The sequence below is a fragment of the Eptesicus fuscus genome, chromosome 14 (genome assembly GCF_027574615.1).
Source record: "Eptesicus fuscus isolate TK198812 chromosome 14, DD_ASM_mEF_20220401, whole genome shotgun sequence".
In the NCBI taxonomy this organism is placed as follows: Eukaryota; Metazoa; Chordata; class Mammalia; order Chiroptera; family Vespertilionidae; genus Eptesicus; species Eptesicus fuscus.
The window spans coordinates 32,543,904-32,555,750 of record NC_072486.1 but is presented as its reverse complement, the minus strand read 5'-3'; the positions used below and the strand labels follow the sequence as shown (position 1 = coordinate 32,555,750).

The 11,847-nt window shown below is 37.1% G+C and overlaps 1 pseudogene; it reads right to left on the bottom strand.

Annotated features, from left to right (window-relative positions):
* Positions 1-4,403: 4,403 nt before the first annotated feature.
* On the bottom strand, positions 4,404-5,726 carry LOC129151507 (keratin, type I cytoskeletal 18-like; annotated as a pseudogene).
* Positions 5,727-11,847: the final 6,121 nt, after the last annotated feature.

The window sequence follows — 11,847 nt, the reverse complement described above, 5'->3', positions numbered from 1 at the left end:
TTCTTACACTGTATCTATCACAGATCTTCATTTCAATTCATATCTCACGTAGGCATGCATGTAAAACGTATGTATGAGTCCACAACCGGAATTCACCTACACCATGTTCCATTAAATGACCAACAAGTCTCACTGTGTGTGATGTGAGCACACCCTCATCATATTGTGATAGTTTTTCATTAAAAAGTAAACACATAATACACTGTATTGTGATAATATTGTATCATTTTCACATATAGGAATTCTAAATATTGCATATTTCTTACGTTTAGATATTTTAAGGATTGAGAACAATTGATTAAATTTGCACAAATACTTCATTATTTCACTTTGAAGTTTCTAGATCCCTTTAGTTCAACAGAATGTGATATTGCAAAGATCTTCAAGAGATCTGGCTGTTGTGCTTTAAATACACAGACTATTTCTGAATGATACATAAGAAGCTGTTAACCGGGTAATTCTGTGTAAGAGGTCCTCATAATTTGCTTTTAGTTGTATTGTATTCTATTGCATATTCTTTTACAATGTGGTTATTGTTTAAAATTTTTACCATGTGCCATCTGTAGCTATTTAAATTAATTGTACTGTAAAATGTGGTATTATAATTAGGATTTTTTTGTGTGATGTCATTTGCAGTTACTTTTATTGTGGATATCCAAGTGATCTTGATTCTTTGCAACCAATATAAAGTAGATTGAAATCTGAATAGTAAATGCACTTGTGACTAAACTTTTAAATAAGAAAGTGTTATATATTTTGACTCAGGATGTATTTTTTAAAAATACATTTATATATCATTATTTTTTGTTATTGGTGTTCCACTCAAGATTTCATCTGGGGGGAAACTTTCTATTGCCATATTTTAAAAAACCCACTGATAGCCGAAACCGGTTTGGCTCAGTGGATAGAGCGTCGGCCTGCGGACTGAAAGGTCCCAGGTTCGATTCTGGTCAAGGACATGTACCTTGGTTGCGGGCACATCCCCAGTAGGGGGTGTGCAAGAGGCAGCTGATCGATGTTTCTCTCTCATCGATGTTTCTAACTCTCTATCCCTCTCTCTTCCTCTCTGTAAAAAATCAATAAAATATATTTAAAAAAAAAATCAATAAAATATATTTAAAAAAATAATAAAATAAAAAAATATATAAAAACCCACTGATAGAAGGCTTGACTTTACTATATATTTTTACTTGTATTGGATCATTCAATTTTTACAAAACACACGTTAGGTGAGAATTACTTAATCCATTTTAGAGTGAAGATAATTGAAGCTCAAAGAAGTCTAGTACCTTCACTAAGGCCGAAGAGTTAGTATATGACACAGGTGTGGCTTGATCCAGATGTTTTCAACTCTGTATCCAGCAAATGTTCTATTTTCTCACAGTATTTCCAGGGAGGCATGCTTATACATACGTGAAAGAAATAAGGCAAATAAGTACAATAGTTTATAGTATCTTCTCTATAAGAAATTGTAAGTGAAAATAAAATGATGAAGGAATGGGAATTATAGTCCAGGAGCATAGCGAGGAGGGTGTGTGGCCTCCGTGTTCTGATTATCAGCATTGATATCCATGGGAACCTTTGTCTTAGTGTTGACTACTAGGCATTTTCTGCGTTCATTATGCCTAGGCCCAGGCCTTAATGATCTTTCCAGCCTCCTTGTTCCTTTAGGACTGACACCTTAAGTTTTCTTGCTATTACCACTGCCTAAAAAATAGTATGTGAGCATTAATAGCTATCTGATGTGCAAATTCTACCTCTCTCCTGTTTGCATTTTTTTGAACCCCATACTGATGATTGAGATCTGGTTAACCAATGCCATGTGGACAAAAACAGTCCACATGCTAAACTGACTAGCTCAGGGGAGGGTGGCATGGCGGCCTTGCAAACTCAGAGACCTAAAGTAGCTACATAGGATGTCTCAAGTTAAAACTTTAACAGTAATTTATGGTGGGTAGTCATGTCCTAGGCCAGTATCTTTCCTGACAAAAGTCACTCTGTACCTTAACTGAGCCTGTCTATTATCTTTTTGCATCTATGATAACATATCATTGGAATGTCAAAGTAATTTTCCTTTTCCCAACCCCTCAAAGCACAGGCACCACCTTCCAAGACCACAAAGCCCTTCATTGTTATTGAGCTAATCGTTGACTGTTAACTATCCAGTACCCACCTATGTAAAAGATGTATGTGTTTATCATTTTATTTTTTTATCTAAACCCAGAGGTTTCCCCGCTTTGCTTTCTCCTGCCTGCCTCATCTATCACCAATGGACTTAGTGTAACCCATTTAAGTCTGCTCTTTTGATTGTAATGTATAAAAGAAGATGCAAAACTGCCATTCTCCGGAACATTATCTTAATCTGTTGAGATTTTGTCGACAATTTGGCTCAAATAAATTCACAAAAATGTTTCACAGGTTAAAATGTTTCTTATGTTGATAGCCATAATTGTTCTAAAGCCCATTACTTATTTGCCTTCTTATATCATGAATTATTATCTATTTATTGGTCCCCACTCTCATGTCCAACTAACTAATCAGAATATTACATATTATTTTATAAAGTCTCCCTTTCTGCCCTCTACATGCCATCCCACTGATGTTACCAATTTTTACTTGCCTTTCTACATACTATTAAGATACTACATTTTGTTCTCTCTTCTGCCTGTAGAGCTTACAGTTCACTTCATTAACCAAATATCCATCCCACTCAATTTATAAGTCTTATTCCAGGCCAGTTCTACCCTATATGTTCCCTCTCCATATACAGGGTGGAGCAAAAGTAGGTTTACAGTTGTTCAATAATTAATAAATGATCATAAAAAAATAAACTCTGTGTTTCACATACTCACAACTGTAAGCCTACTATTGTCCCACACTGGCTGTTAGGGATCTCATCGCACAGAATATAATTTACCACATTGTTGTGCAAACGTACTTCTTCAAGAGACATTGGACATAATGGGGAAATCAAAACATGTCTTTTGATACCTTTATATGCTACCACTGATAGTAAACACAAGTGCTTGAAACTGTCTTTTTTTCTATTCTTATTGACATATCTCATAGTGACTTCCCCCCTTATGTAGTCCACTACACTTCAGAGATGCTTCAGACCTGCAATTGAAAGGAACTACTGTATGATATATACAGAGCTAGTATAAGTCATTTATTTAGGTGTAAACTCATGCATTTTCTTTTCAGTAACATCTTGATATTTTCTTTCCTTACTTAGTTTCTTCCCAGGATCCTGTAAACTAGGGCCATAATTATTCTGAATGGTGTATCTCATTTTATTTTTTTCCATTTAATTAAGTAACTTTAGCTCTAACCTTTTGTTTGGTCTCTGGAAGACTAAAATCTTTGATTTCTCAATATGTTCTTCCCATTCATTGTAGTGGGTGGACCTGGACTGTGAGCTCAGAATTTTGAGTTTTGGGCTTCATCACTGCACTTACAACCTTGCATAATTCATATCACTTCAGGAGACTTCAGTTTTATCATTGAAACACTGGGAGTATTGATAGTGAAATCTCTAGGGTTCTTGCTCCACTATGATTATGCAACCCTCTGCTGAAAGGTGTTTTTGATTTTAACACTAGCTGATTCTTCAGATTTACTACCCTAAAGTATATTCTCTGCTATTTATTTATTTATTTTTGTCCTCCAGTAAGGATAAGTAAATCCACAAATTTCCTATAGATAAACTCAAAATTCTCTAATACTTTTTGGAAGGGGAGATATTGTATCACAACTAAATGGGAGATAGTTTAGAATTCAAAGACGTTTGAAATTATGAACTTGAGAAGAATTCATTTTGAACACAGGGAATTATACTGTATATTCTCTGAAAACTTTTCAACTTGAGTTAGGATCATCTATAATGTTTAGCATAAGGACAATTGCTAAGCCTTGTTATCTGAAAAACATTGAGAAAACAATCACCGACACTTATTCTTAATTGTCAAATGACTCACCCGTATAAGTTCTTTTTCATCAAACTTTCTTTTCATCTTTTATCATTTCATTTGGGGCAACTTAATTGTGTTAAATAGTGAAACTTTTTTTTCTCTAGAAACCATGGTTTTAGAGGTGTATGAACAAGATCACATTAATTCCAGTGAAAAAAATGCCAAACATTAAATTTAATACTCCCATAGATGAAGTAAATATATTTATCTATGTCTCTCACATCCTAACTCCTTCCTGTCAGCACTTACATTTTGAGAATGTAGGAATTCACTGTCCTCATGTAAACTGTCTTTGCCCAGCCCTTCTCTTCTCCAAGAATCTTAGAGCTGTCTGCCTGCCTCTATAGTACCTGTGTATCACAGTTCTTTACATCCCAGTTATCTTTTCCCTTTAACATATGACTTGCTTTATTATTATTATGTTTTGAATGTTCAATGATCTCTGAACACTGGTCTCCCGCTCCCCCAAGGGGTGCCCCATTTCTGCTGCCTTTCGTGTCTCAGACCTTTGGTGTCTTTGACCTCAATTCTGCAGGTGGTGGTCTGTATGGAGTGGTGGTTGTTCAGGGCGTCACCAAGATTGAAGTTCTCCCCTTTTTCTAGCAGGCCACAATAGGTGGCAATCTTAGCTTCCAGCTTGACTTTAATGTTCAGCAGGGCTTCCTACTCCTGGGCCTGGTGCTGCCCCTCCTTCTGGGTCTGGGCCAAGTCTGCCTCCAGGTGCAGCAGAATCCTGTTGATCTCTTCCATCTGCATGGCATAGCCCATCTCCACCTCCTTCAGGCTGCTCTCCAAGCTGGCCTTCAGATTTCTCTGAGTCCAGTTGATATTTAAGGGCTGGACTGTACATCTTAGCACCATGGGTGTCATCTCAGCAGCTCCTGTCACAGCTCCATCTGGAAAGTGACCACTATGGTGCTCTCCTCAATCTGCTGTGACTAGTACTTGTGTAGCTTCTCTCAGTTCTTCCGAGCCAGCTTGTGATACTGGGCCCAGATGTCCACCATGATCTTGCTCAGGTCCTGAGATTTGGGGGCATCCAACTCTACAGTCAACCCAGAGTTGGCAATCTGGTTTTATAGACCATTTACTTTCTCCTCATGGTTCTTCTTCATGAAGAGCAGCTCTTCCTTGAGAACCTTAATCTCTGTCTCCAGTTGCAGCCCAGTGGTATTGGTGTCATCAATGACCTTTCGGAGCCATTGATGTCACTCTCCACTGGCACATGGTAGTTCCATCTTATACTTGACTCTGACTGGCATTGTCAATTCACAGAACAATGTGGGCATTGTCCACAGAATTTGCAAAGATCTGAGCCCTCAGATCCTCGATGGTCTTGAAATAATGCCCCCAGTCTCTGACCTGGGGTCCCTTCTCCTCCAGGTGTTTCTGAATTTTGCTCTCCAGTCTCTGATTATCAGCCTCCAGGCTTCTCACCTTCTCCAGGTAGGAGGCCAGTGGTCATTCAGGCATTGTACCGTCTCCTTCTCACTCTGGATGTACCTTATGCCCATTAGACCCCCCTGTCATCCCCGCAGACAGGCCCCCAGACTCCCAGCCGCCCCACACACTGGTGGAGTGGGACATCGATATCCAGGAGTCCCAGCCCCCGGTGCCTGCATAGCATTTGGCCGGGCTACTAGCATACCGAGGGGTGGCTGGTGACTGCACAGAGCTCAGGGTCCAGTAGTGTGTGGAGAAGCTGAAGCACGTGCTGAAGCTCATGTTGTTCAGGGAGGAAAGCAAAAAGCCAAGACTCAGGTTCAAGGGCAGCCTGACTTGCCTTATTTTTAATTCAATAAATACTTATTGAGTAAGTATGTATATTGTACTGATATTCAAAGATGACTTAGATACCTAGATGCAGCTCCTATATTCTAGAAGTTTTTGGTGACTAAGGGAGAATGTACAAATACAGGGTAGGCAAAAGTAGATTTACAGTTGTGAGTACACAAAACAGAGTATATTCTTGTATTATTATTGTTTATTAAGGACTGTATTATTTGTATTGTAACTTTAAACCTCCTTTTGCCCACTCCTGTATGGGATAGTAGGACTTTAAAGGAAAATACTAAGATTGGCTAGGTTGTTTCATGCCAACTATGATTTAATCAATTAATTTATTTTCAGGTATAAAAGACTAGAAAGATTCATACATAGATTTTTCACAACAGATTCATGCACTTTACATTGCCTTCCCTAAGGATCAGTCCTCTAATTTTCTGCATGTGCCATACTATAAAAAGTGGGAAAATGTCTTGGTGGTAAAGTAGCCTTTCACTTTAGCCCCTTATTTTATACTAAGTAGGCAAGAGACAAGCATATCTGCATAGGAAGTCAGCAGTGGCTACAAGATAAGCAAAGGAAATGTTTCATATTAGAGATAAATGAATTGATGGAACACTTACTGCAGGCTAGGCTCTATTCTTATTTCACTCACGCAATCCTTACACCATCCCCCTTAAATAGAAACTATGGTAATACATATTTTACAAATGATGAAACAGTTAAGAAGCACACACAAAAAAGTGAACTGAGTCACCCAGCTAGAAATGATTACATGTGGTGGTTTAGCTCCAGAGTCCATGTTCTTAGTCTCTATCTATATGTCTCCCCAGAGAAAGGATGCTACAATACGCTATCTCCTTCAAGGACAACTGTTCAGAGTCGCTACGTCTCAGATCAGAGCTTCCAGGTGGCAAGTAATGCTGCAGGGTGGAGGAGAGCAGCCAACGCTATGCAATCACAGGGCTTGGAGCCAGGCTGTTCCTCAGACTCTGTATGAATCATGACCTTAGTTTCAGATGCTTTAGAAAATGCATGTAAGTTATTCTATATGAAATGCACAATTTGCTTCTTTGAATGAGGATGGTGTTCAAATTCCCCTCTGTGGGTAGAAAGTACCAAGAACTGCATTCATAAACTTCTGTCTTTTGAAAAGCACATGTCTTTTATTGGCGTCTTTTCAGTGTGTACATATGGTGTGCATCACATTGAAAGATAAATACATACCACAATGGTGGAAATATGTTAGCAAAATAGTTGCACTGAAAGTGTGTTCTGCCTCTTCCCGTCACCTAACCATCAGAAATAGCTGGCATGATAACAATATCAGAACAGCTGTGCTATTTTAAAGTGTTTTGATTTCTAAACAACCTCCTACTATATGTTCTCTTTTTAGACTTGATGTTTTTATTCACTTGTGCACATGAATTATGACTTGAACATGAAATAGAGCAGGAGAAAATATGAAAGAAATATCCTAGAGTAGATGTATTTCCAGACCCAATAGTCATGGATGCAACTAATTTGCCAACTGCATTCAGTTTATATATTAAAAAAAAAAAAAGTACTACTAGGAAGCTAGAGTTGAAAAAGTCCAGATTGGTTAGTGACAGTTTCCTGATGTTTTTTTTCTTTCCTTTTTTTTTTTTTTTTTTGACATAATTTAATTCTGAGTCAAGAAAATGTTTTTTTCTCTATCATGTAGCTTGACAATATTAATTGAATACTTCCCCTCAGCATTTGAAGCATTAACAAAGAAGCCCAAATTTTATGATGTTTCCAGAGGTCAAAGGTTAATTAGCAGTGAGTAGTTTTCAGTGGAGGTAAGATTGTTCTGTGTAAAAAGCCTTAATACATATCCTGTCACTCAGTTTAATGCTCGCTTTGCTGGGTGAGAAGCAAAGATGGATTCACTAGAGGGTGAACACAGTGTCATGATAAGTGAGGTCAAATTAGTTTGCTCAAGCATTTGCTTTGAATTTCAGTTATTCCGCTGTGTTTACTAATAAACTGTGCAAGCGTATAAACAAGCAGCCTTAGCGACACAATGGCTAGACTTTCTGTTTCCAAAATATTGGCCCAGATTGCAATGTCCATTCACAAAAATACACTTCCATTACTTAAGCCAAGGATTGCTAAGCAAAAGATATGCTGTTGTTCTAAGTTTGTGATATTTCTATTGCACGGTATAAACTTTTAAAGAATACACATCCAAGGTATATGTAATAATACCACAGTATAAAAATGGAGTGAGTCAAATTTACTATGAATAGATACTTATAACTGCTACAGAAAGCTTTTAAAAGTAAACAGTAAACAGCGCCCTCCCCGCCCCCCGGCCGCCCCCCAAAAAAGGAGGTAAAGATCCTGAGATACTGTGTGTGTTTTGAGGCTTTTAAGGGAGGATATGCTAAATGATCATGACCAAATGGCTCTACCATTGCAGGTAGTTCCAAACCAGCTCTGCTTCACAGCCCAAATTTCCCAAATAGTTTCTAATATTGTTTTTTTTTTTAATTTAATCAGTCACATCAGATATGCCAAATTAAGTATTCTACTGATAAAAAAAAATTGAAACTTATGCTATAAGCAGCTCAACAAGTTAAACTATTAATGTTTAATTAATTTTAAATATTACATATATATATATATTTTAAGCAGTGGTTTTAAAAAGCAAATTTAACTTTAGTTTTCTACTCAAGATAATCTTTTTTTTAAATCCTCACCTGAGGATATATTTCTTGATTTTAGAGAAAGAGGAGGGGAGAGAGATAAGAAATATAGATCAGTTGCCTCCCTTATGCTCCCTGACTGGGGATTGAAACCTTAACCTTTTGGTGACACTCCAACCAACTGAGCCACCCAGCCAGGGCAAGATAACCTTTTTTTTTTTAACATTGCTCAAAGTAATTAATAATTCAGTCATTGACTCAGAAGTTCAATAGAAGATACTGTTACAAGAAATGCTAAAATCCTTATTAAGTTTGTACATGAAGGAAAGAAAAGTTTGAAAGATTAAGACCTTTGAAAACATGAATATATTCATGAGCACTAGAATGAACTGTTCAGAAACATTTAAAAAATACCATTTTTACAGGAATATTTTTCTAGCACAATAATGTGGATTTTTTGTTTATGCTCAGTATTATCTACAATTTCCTGGATTCTGTGTTTTGATTCAAACATAAATATTTCTTTGGGGGGGGGGGGGTTCAAATTTTGGCCAAGCCTTTGAAGAAGATTCTTGAATCTTCCCCCATATCCTCTTCCAGTTGAGGTAAACAATGTTCAGCATCGTGACAAAGTCCCACTGCAAATGCCTGCGTCTGTCTGCTTCTCTGAGGCTTTCTCCAGCTCCATGACAATGACGCACACTGCACTTCACATCCTCAGGGTCAGCCCTTAACAGATGAAAGATTTGTTGGATGAAAATCTGGAGGTGTGCTTTCTATGCTTTCTCAGAGGGGAGCAAATAGAATGGAATATCCATTGTCCACAGCAGCATCCCTCTCATCAACACAGCCTTCACTGGCGTCTCTCCCTTTCCTGCTCACTTATTTCATAAGATCACTTCCCAAGTAAACTATATGTGCGAGTGCCGGTCTCATAGTCCACTTCAGGGATCACAAACTAAAACAGCTTGGTTACCAATTTCTATGAAGAGATACTTAAAGATTTTCCAATAAACAGAGAGTCAGTTTTTGCTTCTGAACAGCAAAAACTCACAAGGCAATATTTTTTTTTTACAAAGCAATGTTTTAATGAGTTAATGTATATGATTTAAAAATGTGTGATCTATTGCCCTTGCTAGAAATAAAAGTAAAAACAAAGTTGTCCCCAATTTTTGGTTTTGCTGGTTCATGAAACTTAAAAGTTGCTGTGTTGTTCAATATTTTATTTTTAAAACAAAAAACTTTGCATATTCTTTTACTATCAACCATAACACTACAGTATTACTCAGCTTTAACAATGGCTTTGGTCTGTGAAATGACTTTGTGAGAGCATAACTAGAAGAACTGTGTGAGTATAGAACTTGTTGAGTAAATCATGGAACCACACAATAGAAGAGCAGCAGTAGACCTCTGAGAGAACAAACATTTTTCACGCACTCATCATACACAACATGTAACATAGATACATCACACAGATGGGAAAATTGAGGCCTGAGAGTAGTAATAAGTTTCCTTTGGTCACACATAGGAGACTTGGAGGGCTAGTCCTGATTTTCTGTTTTTCTACTCAGTACTGCTTTTTCCACATAAGTCAGTCTCCTCAGACAGTGAGAGATCAATGTGTAGACACTGAGGAAAGTAACAGAAAAAGGCCTAAAGATGGGATATCCATGAGCTATTGACACCACAATGCTGTGTGACTACCAAAACGCTCAGTGACATACAACAATAAACATTGATTTTTGTTGTAAATCTTTGGGTCAGCTACTTATGCTGGGCTCAGCTGGCCAGTGTTTCACATCTGGTGGGTACCTCATGCATCTGGATCAGCTAGGCAGTTCTATTTCTGGGGATGGTTGGTTGTTGGTTGAGGAATTTCAGCTTTTCTCCATCTGGTACCTCATCCTCTAAAAAGGTAGCTTGTGCTTGGTCACATAGACTTGGCAAAAACCCAGGAGCGAGCAGAGACAGACAGATCTCTTGAGGCTTAGGCTTATAACTGCCTCCGTGCCACTTCTGCCACATTCAATTGAACAAAGTAGGGCACAAGACCAACCCAGGGCCAGGCAATGGGGAGTAGACTACACTTCATGATAAAAAGGCTGCAAAGTCCTATTGCTAAGGGATACATACACAGAGGGTTGAAGAATCAGGGCTACGCATGTAATCACTCTCAGGAGACACTTTGATTAGGTACTACATTTAACAGCATTCCCATCCTCTGTTCTAAGATATTTCTCTCAACTAATTGATACATTGACATTTAGTTGCTGTCCAAGTGATATAAGAAAACTTCAGTATTCAAAAGGAAAGAAAAAGCCAAAACAAAAATCTCTTATATGTTAATGAATTCAGTTGAATTGCAAAAATGTAAGTATCACTCTTTTTCTTACCATGTAGTCTTAGAGTAGGTATTTCTTTGCCAATTTCTTAAGCCAGGATTAGAAAGATACACTATCTTTGTTGATTATTAAGCACCAATGCTACTAACTAAATTCAATCGTGTGAGCAAAACCATTTAGGTACTTGTTAAGAAACCCTATTATAACCCGATTATAGCACAACATATCAAAGATGTTGAAATGTATTGGATTAACATTTTAAAATTTTATTCATATTTTGTATATGGATAAGAATAACAACCACAAAAACACTAAATCAGTTTTTTCAGTCTGTCTAATGACAAAATCAAGTAGACTGTAGTTGAAAAGATTTGTATAGTAGAAATTATGAGACTAGCTAATGTATGGGGTGAAATTTCTACCATCTTTCTAAATTTTTATTCATTTACAAGAAGCCAATCTGATAGTCTGCCTATAAAACCATTTATTTGTAGTTATTGTTTTACTAGTAAATGTTAGTTAATTTTAAAATATATATATAATTTAAAGCATTAAAACATAACAAAAATATGAATTTCTGAAATTTACCATCTGTCATAAAAGAAGGCAAACTTGTTTAAAAAGTTCCATTCTTTTATAATTTTATAGATAATGCTATATATAAAAATGAGCTTATCTTTACATAATGATATTAAAATAAGCTTGTCCCGCTGTACTTAAAAATTGATAATTTTTTGCTTAAATTATTTCTATACAAAATATACTATGGGAGAAGTATTCAGTTTTTCTTTCTACATATATATAAATAAAAGGCTAATATGCAAAATATCCCCTTGGGGGTTTGACCAGAGACCAGGAGTTTGATTGCTCGCTATGACGAGGCCCCGATTGGCCCTGATTGCTGGCCAGGCCTAGGGACCCTACCCATGCACGAATTTGTGCACTGGGCCTCTAGTTTGGTTATAAACATAAAGTTTGAAGTCATTCTTTTGGAAATCTTGATACAATTCTACCTTAAAAAAAGGGAAAAAAAAAAAGAGCTAATATCATCCTAATGGTGTAAAAATCACCCTACCC